Here is a 12,948-nt window from a genome sequence, read left to right on the forward strand (position 1 = left end):
AAAAAAGTGTTACAAATGAGCCACCTCTATTCAGCAGGAGAGTGGTACTAGTGTAGTATGTAGCTAGTAGTTCATTTTTGAGCACACTGTAACAAACATATTACTAGAACATAGTGTGGTAAATGTAAATGTAAATGTACAGGAATTTATATAGCGCAAATCACCAAGCGGTTTCTAAGCGCTTGCTTAGGGAACCCGTCCTGGTATTCCCCTGTGAGATAACCCCGGCAGGGTATCCGCAAGGTGAAAGCCAGGCATCCCGCCGCAAGGGGCCGTTGTGGAGATTAAGCAAGCTATTGCCCAGAGTCGCAGAGTGTGAACCCGTGAATCGAGTATGCACCGGAACGAGAATTGTCGAGTCCATGGACATTTTTTTTTAGGACTCAAGACCCCACCGAGCCGGGAATTGAACCCTGGTCCCGGGCTGACCTCTGCTTCCAGGTCTGCCTCCTCTAACCAGTGAGCCACACTTCTCACACTGTTGTTTACAGACAGCACATTTTCCATTGACAGGGCAACTGAATTAGCACAGATAGGCAGTTTTGCTGACCACAGTGCACAAACACTAATATGTGGAAACACTATTTCAGCAAATATTTGTCTCAATTTTTTCCCTCCCATTAAAATCTTTGGGGCAGATTTACAAACCCTTGCGCCTCTTTTACGCCGCCATTGCGTCACTTTTGTGATGCAGCGGCGGCGCAAAAGATGCGCGAAGGTGCGGGGGATTTACAACGTGACGCATCTACAAGATTTCACTCATTCACTTTAGGGCCAATTCTGCGTCAAAACCCTGCGCCTGCTTGAAGCAGGCGTAAGGATTGACGCAGCATTTGAAGGATAGGGCACCCTCGAGCCTTGCTGGAGCTGCGTCTCGCTTGCGACGCAACTCCAGCAATGCGCCACTTTTACAGCACAGATGCGTCACGCATCTGCGCCGTTTTTGTCTCATGGTGCGCCGCATTGTAAATGCGGCGCATCCATTGTGGCGGAGGTATGGCGCACAATAATTGGCGCATCCCTGCTGATATGCAGGGATGCGCCACTTATTGTAAATATGCCCCCTTGTTTCCATCACAATTCAGAATTACCAACAAAAGTGCCTCACATATACTTTCTTGAAGACCAATATATTTTGAAATATTTGTACAATTCATTAACAGGAATTTAAATGTTGTAGTGTGTTAAAATAGAATTGCCATCCTACATGTAGCCTTTACTTTCACACTCCCTGTACCATAGTAAGGTTGTCACATAGTTCACTTTACAAAAGCCTTCAGTCAGAGAAAGAAAAGTAAAACACCATTCTCCATATTAAAATAACATGAAGCAATTTTTCAAAAGACAGCCTGACATTTGACCTCTGTGTTTGAACACAAAACAAATGTGACAAGATAAAAACAAAATGGAAAGGCTTGTTTATTTCTCATTTAGTTAATGAACTCCAGCATGGTTATATTGGGGGTGCTGCAGCACCCTCCACAACCCCTACTTCAAGCGCCGATGGCTCAGCAGATGGCCCGGCTTAAACTCAGTATCACAATTTAACACGGGCCTTCCAGAAACATTTCTTTTAGACAGCAATTTAGACGTGGTTGCGACCTCCTACTAGACCCATGACGCACTTACACAAATCACCCATTTGGAAACGCAAACGAATAGGTGCGAAAGGCATTCTTTGGGTGCAGCATTTGGAGTCTGCATGTGTTTTAATTAGAAGGTGCTTGGAACCGCCAAGGCAAGCAACTTTTAATACCTACCACTGACCTAACATTGCCAAGTGAACAGCTTGCAAGCTGGTGAGACGCATTCCCCAGATGAGGCTCAGATGGCCAGAATTTGGTTGGCGCACGTGAAGAGTGTAAGACAAGTCTCGCGGCAGCTCAGACATGTGTTTTGAGGTTTTGGCCTGGCCGCACGTCACTCAAGCCCTTTGGCCCCGAGTCCCCCTGCATGGCTGGCTTATGCAACTCACGCTGGCAGAAAACACTCCTTGCGGATGAAGGACTGGAAATATAAAGGCTGCCAACCCATTTCCGTTGATTGACATGAAAAGCAAAGCATTCCATCACTGGTAGGGAAATAAATCCGCATCGACGTATTTCTCATCTTGTTAGGACACTATTTATAAACCGCATGCTTTTACAAAATTACAGTTTAGCATCTCTTTCATATAATTCTTGTACTTTTCGACACATTGTTTTTTCCTCTCTTCAAAATGATTCAGTTGGGTTGTTTTTCAGCGCTCTCGTTTTCAATAATGCTTTAAACTGTGCCGAGCTCCTTCAAGCACCTGCTTCTGGGGAATGTCTGTTCCAGTGTGGAATTGGTGACAGACAATATGTTATCTTACGCAGTACGTAGTACCACGTCCGCCATTTTCATCTTCTCCATGGTGCTCCTAGGTGTTTTAAAGTTTGCGATGCTCTGTCTTGATTTAATGGTGCTCTGCCGAGGGTTCACGTTTCGTGATCTTCAGCCTCATTTAGACAGCACAGAAACTGATGGTGGAATGTTAATGTTTGAATTAACCTCAGCAGGTCGAGTGCTTGAATCATCCTCAGCCACTGATAATTACTCTTGGCCACATTCCCTTCTGTAACTTTTTAGGCCATTTCTGCCTATAAACTGTCTGGGGTTGTTTTTCAACTGATATAGAGAGCTAAATAAGAGATGGGTTGAAATACGACCCATGAGTGACTAACCATAGCTGAGAATAATTCTATCCACTTATTTCTCTTTACTTTCAACCTCAACCAGCGCCTGCCCTCCATGTTGATAGCCCTTGTTTGACGGTGTTGTCTAATCTTCAGAACTTTTATACGTTAGTGGTGTGTTTCATTGCTCCCTAGTCTGTGTATTTATAGATGAAAGCAAAGTCTTACTCATTTTCCCCAAGTATTTCCTATAGCGTAGGCTTACTGTCAAACAATGGATATCTCAGTCGGAAGGCAATGTTGTCGAAGGAGTTGCCTTGGTACGTGCTCACAACTTACATATGTAGAGTCGAGGGATGAATGTTTGAGCAATCAACGCAATGGGTGAAATGTAGTGTGTATGTCAGTCCCTTCAGATACTTTAATGGCCCTGATTAACTCACCTTGCTTGTGGGTACTCTCTAGTGAGAGTCCAGACTGGGATGTCAGGAATTCGCCGCTATGAGACCGCCAGCACAACTGTGAAATTTAAATCTGCTCGACAGGAACCCGCCACCCTGATGGTGACAGAGTAGTATTTGCCAGCATTGGAGTCCTCTGCGTCGGCAGCAGTGTGCAGCGACTGTGGCGGGAAACACTCTGTAGACATGGGCGGCAAGGCAACCTTCATGCATCTAAATACGGAAGGCGAAAGACCATTGACTTGGCAAAGTACTAGGGACCGCTGTTGTGGTGGGATGGCGATAAGACCAACAAGATCTAAATCATGCCCTTAAACTGGGGGCATTGCACTGATGCCCCTCACTGCAGTTTCTAAACACCCCCAAACCCCCATTTATTGTTTTTTTTAATGCTTTCACTTTCCTATACTGCTTTAACTACAAAAAGCTTTCCAATTCATAATTGTTGTATCACCTGAAGCCTACATAAACATTGTGTCACTGTTATGCAATTGTAATGATTACAATATTTTATTTTTAACTTAATTGATTTGGGAGTGTTAATTAGTTAGTCTCTTAAGTATAATGTTGCTTTGGCGTTGCCGTTTATGAGTCACACACACTTTTATCTGAGGAACGCCTTTTTGCTTGTTCCAAGCTAGCAGAGGTATGGTATTCCTCACAGAAGCCTGCTTTTATATTTATGTGCTAAATTGTTTGACTATTTGGGAGCTCAGTCACAGCTCATATCAAGACCATGTCCACATTCTCACTAATAGTCTGACAATCATACAGTGTTCCACTATTAATTAAGACGGCAATTTGCACATACATCTGGCCTCTTTATAAGCAAAGGCCACTCCTTTTTCTGGTCTTTATATAGATTGCAAAATTAGAGCACGTAAGGGGACCTGAAATGACCAAACAAGAAAAAGCCAGTTGACCAGCCTGTCTCTGCAGGTCCAGGACCTGCACGGATCTCCAATGTCCGTCTATGGTACTTTCATCCCGAACCGCATCTGAAACAGAAGACATGGGATAAAATGCATGAAAAAGTGGTGCAGCGCAGCAAGTCACCTTGCTGCACATCACTGAGAAAAGGCAGGAATGTGCCGTATTTAAGGCATACGGCGTATTCTTGACTTTTTCCACAGCGCTGGCCCACAATGGGCTGCTTAGTGCCAACGCAGGCACCCTTGCACCAGGGTGCAAGTGTGCCTATATAGCATGCAGGATTATTTTTGTGCAGGAAGGTTTACCTTCCTGCACAAAAACAATCTTGAGAGGCATATTTTCTTCAACACACATAGAAAGAGGTAGTAACAAGGAAAAACTTAAAGATAATTCTCCCTGTTACGCCTTTCCTGGGGAGGCATATCTTTTTGGCGCATTCACAGATTTACAATGTCTTGTAAATCAGGTAATGCATCAAAGACCAGGGGGCCAGCGTGCTAACACCAATGCAACGCCCATGGTATGCCTTCCCAGGTAGAGTAATGCAATGCAGCGATTTGTTCTGCATTGTGTTACTCCAGATTTTTGGAGCCACTCAAAGCCATGCAAAGTGGCGTTGTGTGTGTTTAAAAATCTGATTTTGAGGTTGTGTCTTGCACGTACTGCATTGCATGGTGCAAACATGACACAAAATTCTCATAAATATGCTCCATGGTGTCAATCGCTGCTCATTAGTGAAGCATACATTTGCAATCCATGATATCTGTTTTCATGCCATGATGAGTGATTAATCAATCAACCATTAAGTATTTGTTAAACGTGACTACTCACCCACGAGGGCCTTAAGATGCTGGGGTTGGGGGGCTGCAGATCCTACTTGGCACTGAGGTTCAGTCGAAGAGACAGGTCTTGAGATCCTTCCTGAATTTGGTCAGCAGCGGGGATAGCCTGAGGTGGAGAGGCAGGTTGTTCCAAGTTTGGGTGGTGAGGTAGGTAAAAGATCTTCCTCTGGTCCTGGTCTAACGGATCTGAGGGATGATGGCAAGGGCCAGTTCAGTGGAGCTGAGGTGACAGGTGGGTGCGTGGAATTGATCCAGCTGAAGGCCAGGGATTAACACTTCACAGTCGAATTTGGCCCATATACACATTCAAGTTTCCTGGCTGTTCCACTGGGGGGGGTCAACTTTTATTTTCACTTTGATCTTGATTAGTCAATGCCTAACTAATCTTCACAGATCAACACTCTTCCTTTGGTCAATGGACCATAGGTCGAATAGTTAATGGCGATATTAACAACTTTACACATTTAACTTATAACTTTCATCAAATAAGTCACAGACTCCGGGTAAGATTCTGGGTAAGATTCAATGAATTTTATCTAATAACTCAGACAAAATGAATGCTCATTTGTACAGATTTACAGTGCAAATTCCATCAACTTTCATGGGAGAGAAAATGTTCATCTATCAAATACATTCAATTCTCAGACACATTCAACAATTCAATGCATTAGGAGTGGATATATAAGGAGACACAAGGCATAATAACTCATACATTTGCAAAGGATATGCAAACATAAGACAGAATAATAGTTACCAGTGGTGAACCAGGAAACCCAACCCTCTGGCCAAAGGACTGGTGGAAGTCTCCTGATTAAGAATAAGGAGACAAAGACTATAGGACCGGATCAGGATAGGATAATACTTACTAAACTTCTCTAAAACCCCGACGCACCGGAGCGTAACCCTCTCTTAATCTCTCTCCCTCCTCGATATTCTTCTGCAGTCTTCAATCTAATAAGGCTGTCTTTCAAGAATGAATCTTCCCACTCTGTTCTTCTGTGTAGCAGCAGGTCTCGCCCACACCTCACTCAGCATCGACGTCACCAACTCCCTTCTTAACTTAAATCACTGTAGTTATACTCTTTAATTTTGCATGTCCCGCCCTCAAAAGTTGCAAATATCAACAAATCATGGACTGTGATTGGGCAGGGGAGTTGTCATCACCCCATGCTGTCATGTTCAATTTCTTAACTAATTCTTTGTTTAGCAAAACCCTTCCCCTTTAGCTCATTTATTATTCTGCCGTATTATTTTCCCATGCGTCCGATGTATCAATTCAAACAATTTTTCAATAGGATTCTACAGTCGATAACCACGTTCCCACAACAACTTGTCCTTGGCTCTTGGCAGCCTGTCAATGATCCGGTCAGCGGGTCACAATTGTACCACACCGCCCATGTCCCAACTGATGTACATCTTCACCGCGATCTTTTTCATTGGCTTAGCACATTAGGCCCAAACATACACTATAATTAAAGGAAACAAATACAGATGTTAATTTCTTAGATATGTGATTGTCACTGTTCACCACCCACTCCTACACTATCCCATAGTAAAATTTCTTTCTTTAAGCAAAAGCATTAGCTGCAACTTCTTCTTTTAAAGTTCAAGCAAGCATATGCTAGGCACGCGGTGCCTCAAGACCTAATGTTAGTATTTATTGCGCATGCGTGAGAGTTTCCCTCTCAAACAAATTAATCACATGATAGGTTCTGGTTTGCGCATGCGCATAAATAAGCATTTTCAGTTGAAAGCGGGATTCGATCACGCTGCAAATTATTCTTTGTTATTTAAGCATGCAAAAAGCTTTCTTCCCTATAAGTGAATGTTGAATGTATGTTAATTTTTACTTATTTTTTATATCTAGAGATTAGTACTTGTTAATGAGGCATTGATCCGAGCAAGTTCAGTTTTCATGGATCCTTGCTCCATCAGAATGAGAGGCGGTGGTTCAGGTATGCTGGTGTGGTGTCATGGAGGGCTTTGTAGGTGTGTGCGAGGAACTTTAATGTGACTCCTTTGTTGACTGGAAGCCAGTGGAGTTTTCACAGGTGTTCGGAGATGTGGCTGTAGCAGGGGATGTTGAGGACCAGTCTGGCTACGGCGTTCTCAATGTTCTGTAGTTTCCTGAGGAGTTTCTGGGTGACGCTTGCGTAGAGTGCGTTGCTGTAGTCCAGTCTGCTGCTGATGAGTGGATTGGTGGCCATCTTTCTAGCCTTGGTGGGAATCCATCTGAAGGGCTTTTAAAGCAGGCAAAGGGTGTGGAAGCATGATGAGGAGACAGCGTTGATCTGGCAGTTCATCGTGAGCATAGGAGTCCAGTATGATGATGAGGTTTCATGTGTGGTCCATGGGTGTGGGGGGATCCTAATACAGCGGGCCACCAAGAGTTTTCCCAAGCAGAGGTTTTGGGCACCAGGATGAAGACTTCGGTCTTGTCTGAGTTGAGCTTGAGGCTGCTGTCTCTCATCCAGGTGGCAACGGCCTTCATCGTATCGTGGAAGTTGTTTCTGGCGATTGTCAGCTTGTTGGTATGGAGAGGATCAGGTGGGTGTCATCGGCATAGGAGACGATGTTGAGTCAGTGGTTCCTGGCTATGGTTGCAAGCAGATCCATGTATAGGAGGAGGAGGGTGGGGCTCAGAGAGGAGTCCTGGGGGACTCTGCAATCGATCTCTGTGGGTTCTGAGAGGAACTCTGGTAGTCTGACTTGCTGTGTTTTACCAGTGAGGAAGGAACAGATCAAATCCAGGGCAGATGCCGGCATTGTGGAGTCTCGTACTTAGTGTGCAGTGTGAGACAGTGTTGAAGGCGGTTGAGAGGTCCAGTAGGATGAGGGCTGCTGTTTCTCCCCAGTCGAGGAGGTAGCGGATGTCATCGGTGATGGCAAGGAGGGTGGTCTCGGTGCTGAGGTTTCTTCAGAAGCTGGATTGAGAGGAGTCAAGGACGTGGTGGCCTTTGATGAACTCAGAGAGTTGGGCATTGATGGCCTTCCTGATGACCTTGGCTGGGAAGGGGAGCAGGGAAATGTGTTTGAAATTCTTGAGGTGTATCAGGTCTGTGGAAGGTTTCTTCAGCAGGGGTTGATCTTGGCCTGTTTCCATCTATCTGGGAAGGTGGTGGTCTTGATGGAGAAGTTGATGGTGTGGTTTAAATCGGAGGTGATGGAGGTGGCACTTTGTGGAAAATGTGGTGCATGCAGGGGTTGGCTGGGCAGTGGAAGGAGCTGGAGTGCGGAGGTGGGTGCGGGTGTGGCTGAAGTTTCGGCAGGAGAAAGGTCCTTGGGTGTCCTTCAGTAATGCAAGGCGGCATGGCATCCAGTGTTGAGGGTGAGGAGGGTGCTGGCGTTGTATTTTTTGGAAGGCCAGAGATCCAGGGTCCGTGGCATTAGCCGCAGTCCAGGTGTGAACTGCCACAGATGGGCTTGCCTTTGGCGCACCCGCTGCGCACACCCGTATAGGGGCTGCCATTAAGTACTTTGAGGGGGAGGGTTGGACAGCCAGGAAACGCGGCGCTGGAAGGGTCTGGGCTGAAGAGGTCGAGCAGGGACACGGTGCAAAAGAGGGTGAAAAAAGTGAGCAAAAATGGTGCAAAAGAGAAAGAAGTCAAGAAGAGTGCAAAGAAGGCATAGGGGTAAAAGAAGCAGAAATCACAAGGACAGTAAACAGACCAGCAGTAGAGCAAAGATGCTCCCCACTAGGCCACCAGGGATTAGGCGCAGGAGGGAGCCTGCGGCTGAAGGAGGGCCTCGAACACCAACCAACAAGGGTCAGTGGACTTGCAAGGGGCAGCAGCTACCAGGTGGAGCTGCACAAGCAGTTCACTGACAAGGCCAAATGAGTGGTTGATTTTCTGACTTTTCTGTACATGCTGTAGCAGAGGCATTGTGACAGGCAAAATTCTGATATGAGAAAAGAAGTTACTCCATCATTTACAAAAGTGATTCACCTACTGTCAAATATGCAAGAATGCATTGTTTTTGCTAAGCAAACGGTTGCATTACTTGTAATATATTACCTTCATGGATAAAATGTCTCTTTTTGCAAAGGCCTACCTGTTTGCACAAAGATACATTATATCTGGACCTTAGACAGTAGTATCATTAATGTTGGGTACGCAAAACATTTGAAAGTTGTCTGCAATAGCATGTCTTTAATCCGGGGAGTGGAACACCACGAAAACCCATCGGTTTTAACGGAAAGCCAGGTCAACTAAAATAAGCATGCCCATGGACAGACTCCAGCTTCCGGGTGGGGACTTTACTAGAGCGCTTTATTCCCGATCGGCCGGGCGCCATCTTGTGGGCCCATCCAGGATTGCAGTAACGGTGTGGCGGGCTGCGAGTGTGAGTTTGGGGTGGGAGGATCGATTGACGTTAGCGACACCGCTTTATGCATCCGAACGTTTGGGCGGACTCTGGTCTACCAAGGGTTTCGACCGCTGGGATGTGATTGGGATCTGTAAGGTGGGTGACGTGTACTCGAACGGTTGTGTGAAGTCGTTCCAGGCCCTCCAGGCGGAATATGGTTTGAGTGGTAGGGAATTTTTTCGCTACCTGCAGGTCCGACATGCCCTCGTCTCAGTCTTGGTTCCTGATGAGGCCTTGCCTGACTCTTCCCCCCTCGAGGACCGTGTCCTTGATGGGCATCTTCCCGATAGCACTATTTCTCTGATTTACAAGAAGTTGATTAATAATCGGGTGGACTTACTGATCCGACTTCGGGAGGCTTGGGTTCGCGATGGGTTGGAACTGGAGGACGAGGATTGGCAATCGGTGCTCTCTTCTCCCAAGGAGGTGGCCATTCCTGCCCGTCTCCGTTTGGTTCAGCTTAAGATTCTTCATCGAGTCTATGTCACTGGTCCGCGTCTGGTTACGATGGGCTTTTCTTCGGATGGGCTATGCAAGCGTGGATGTGGCTTGAGTGCGACTTTTTTGCATATCCTTTGGGAGTGCCCGGTTATAGCTGCTTATTGGACTGCTGTGCTTGAGGTGATGACTGCTGTTACGGAGGTGGCCCTGCGACCGGAGCCTCGCAGATGTCTGTTGAATGTATGGGAACCCACTGACTACTCTGTGGCCCAGACCAGATGGGCTACCCTTGGTTACATGATTGCGAAGCGGGATGTCGCGCAACTCTGGGGCGCTTCCAGGCCCCCTGAGGTCTCGAGGTGGGAAGACAATATGGACTGGTCCATGTTTCGTGAAAAGACGGTTTATGTGGCCAGGGGCAGACCCAGGGCGTGGACGAAGGTTTGGGGCCAGTGGAATGATTATCGTGGGGGTATTTGCACCCCTCCCCTTGAAAACACTGCTGAGATTGTCCTTTCTCCCTAGACTAGAGTTCCCGGAACCTTTCCGTAAGGTTTTTTATACTTCCGGTTCTCCCCGCTGCTCCCCTCCCCCCCCTCCCCGACTTGATTGGAGCCTCCGGGCTCTGGGTGTGTTCTCCTGATCGTGGAACCGTCCCCTCCGCTCTTTGGGCTGACCTTAATTATCGTTTATTCGCCTTTAGTGTTTATGTTTTCTTTTTGTAAAAAATAAAAATACAAATTGTTCTGTGATATCTATAGAGTAACGCTCTGTACTTGAGCTGTACCTATCCACGGGTGTATATTTTCTTACATGCATTTTGCCTTGTTATTAGCGGCCAGCCCGTGAGATTGTAGGCCCATTCTTGTACTTTTCTATGCTTACTCCAATAAAGGTTTTGGAAAAAAAAAATAATAAAAAATAAGCATGCCCTATCTTTGCAAGAAAACTTAACCCCCAAAGGAAGTCGTGTGAAAACAAGGGGCAAGAGAATTATCCCATGGTAATACATGTATTTTCCTCCAAATTTCACATTTTATGTAGCGTTCCATGGGCAGTTTTCCTTGTGTTAAAATTCGTTCTGGAGGGCTTATCCCAAGTGCAGATCTCATGCATGGCACCACTGGGTCATCCTTGCTCCAGAAGGCACGCCCTGAAACTGTTCTTTTTTTAACTCAGGCACTGTCTATAACATCACAAGCATGCAACTCTTGCCAATTATCACACTTCACAATTCTTCATTGTTAGTTCGCACAATGCAGCACTGCTGTACTGCACATTTTTGTTTTGCGCTGCACTACATTGCATGAACTAGAGAAAATCTATGATTTCTACCTCAATTCATTTCTGCTGATGTGATTATAGTGAGTGAGGTAAAACCCTGGGTTAAATGTATTTTCAACACAGGTTTTTAGGAGGCCATAGGAACTCTACAAAAATGTCCCCAATTAAGGGAGATGCAAGTTATTTATTCATCAGAAATTGTGAGGCTCAACAATACAATACAGACAGATTTGTGACTGACCAGAAAACATACTCTCCACTAACTCTATCCCACGATATATGCAGAAGGAAATGAATCTGTAAAGCAATGAGATACCTGAGTACTGAACACACACGGCAAAGAGTTCCAGATTAGAAACAAAAACAGTGCATATCAGCAGGAAAGATTCAATGTTTTAATAATTTTTTAAACAATAGCAGTCCTCAGAAAGATGCAATATATATATATATTGCAGCTTTCTACCTTCTGAGTTAAGAAGATCTCCGGACAACACCAGTGGTACGTTGCAAAAGTTTCTTTATTTTGCAGTTACACAGCAACGTGTTTCAGCTTTACGCCTTGATCACGCGTTATATATATATGAAAACCTCCTGACCGCATAGTACTTGGCGGAAAACTTTCAGGTGTAGACCTCTTTCGGATTCCCTTCGAAAATCACGGACCAACACAAGATATCAAAGTGCAAGCAGTGCAAAGTTTTAATCCAGCATTTTAAGACATGTGTCTTCCATGACGCGTTTCACTCCACGAAGGAGCTTGATCACATGACACGTCCTACCAGAAATTACGTTTTTAAAGTGCATTAAAAGCCCAACCAGCTCTAAAAGATGAACTGATCGGCAAAACAGTGCAAATAATAGACACAGACAACAGACTTAGGCATACATCACATAAATATCGTGGTGCAGTAAACTTTTCTAAAATCACTTAATTGTGGCCCGCATAAAGAATAAATACATAGTGCATTACAATCAACAAATTGTGCAAATATACTTTATCTAAAAAGCAAAAATGCAAAAGAAATTGATATTGCTCATTGGAAAACCAACAACTCTGGCCTTAGAAAAGTGACCTTAGCAAGTGCTTATTAATACCCACAATTGCAATAATGCACGACGTACAAAGATATAAAGCAGACCACCACTGCAAAGAGGGAAGCTAACATCTTAGATGCAATAATCAGAATATTCAAATACAATAAATACCAACTTTCAAGCAACGCCTTCTCAAAGGAATTTTTTCCATATTTAAAGTGCAAGTGCATAAATATCGAAATGGTCCAGAAAGCAGCATGTATATATATATATATATATCAAGAATAAATACAAATATATCTGATTAGAAAAAACGAAGTCACATTTTACCCTATTTGCAGGTTTAAATCAAGAATAATGAACTGCAAAGATACACCATGCTAATCTGTAAAGTGCCGAAGTGCTGTGCAATGGGTGACTAATGTGCAAAAAGAGCAAATATATAAAATAGCTGCAGAACGTAAGCTCTTATAAAGTTAAACCTCATATGTATAATCATATTCTGAAGAGCTCAAATGACAGTCATATATATATATATATAAAAAAATAATTACTCATATAAAGAGTTAGAAAAAGTGCAAAATGGAACTCTCCAAATTAACATTACAGATCTGTTGGACAAACTACAGAAGATTATAAAAAGTTGTGAAGATCCTCATTGATGTTCAACCCATTCGGCACTCTGGTATCAAGGGCCAAAATAAAGTGGGTTTCTTTCTGTCTTAGTAATTTCTCACGATTTCTACCCCGTCCGGGGCTAGGAACGGAGCTTAAGATAGTGTATTCTAAGTCCTTAAGTTTGTTATCATGTATGGACTTAAAATGTCTTGCCACCGGATAGTTACTATCTGAAGTAACGATGGCCCTAACGTGCTGCATGAAGCGTTTATAAACAGGGAGCTTAGTGCTGCCAATGTATTCTAGGTC

This window comes from Lissotriton helveticus, chromosome 12 (assembly GCF_964261635.1).
Source record: "Lissotriton helveticus chromosome 12, aLisHel1.1, whole genome shotgun sequence".
Lineage (NCBI taxonomy): Eukaryota > Metazoa > Chordata > Amphibia > Caudata > Salamandridae > Lissotriton > Lissotriton helveticus.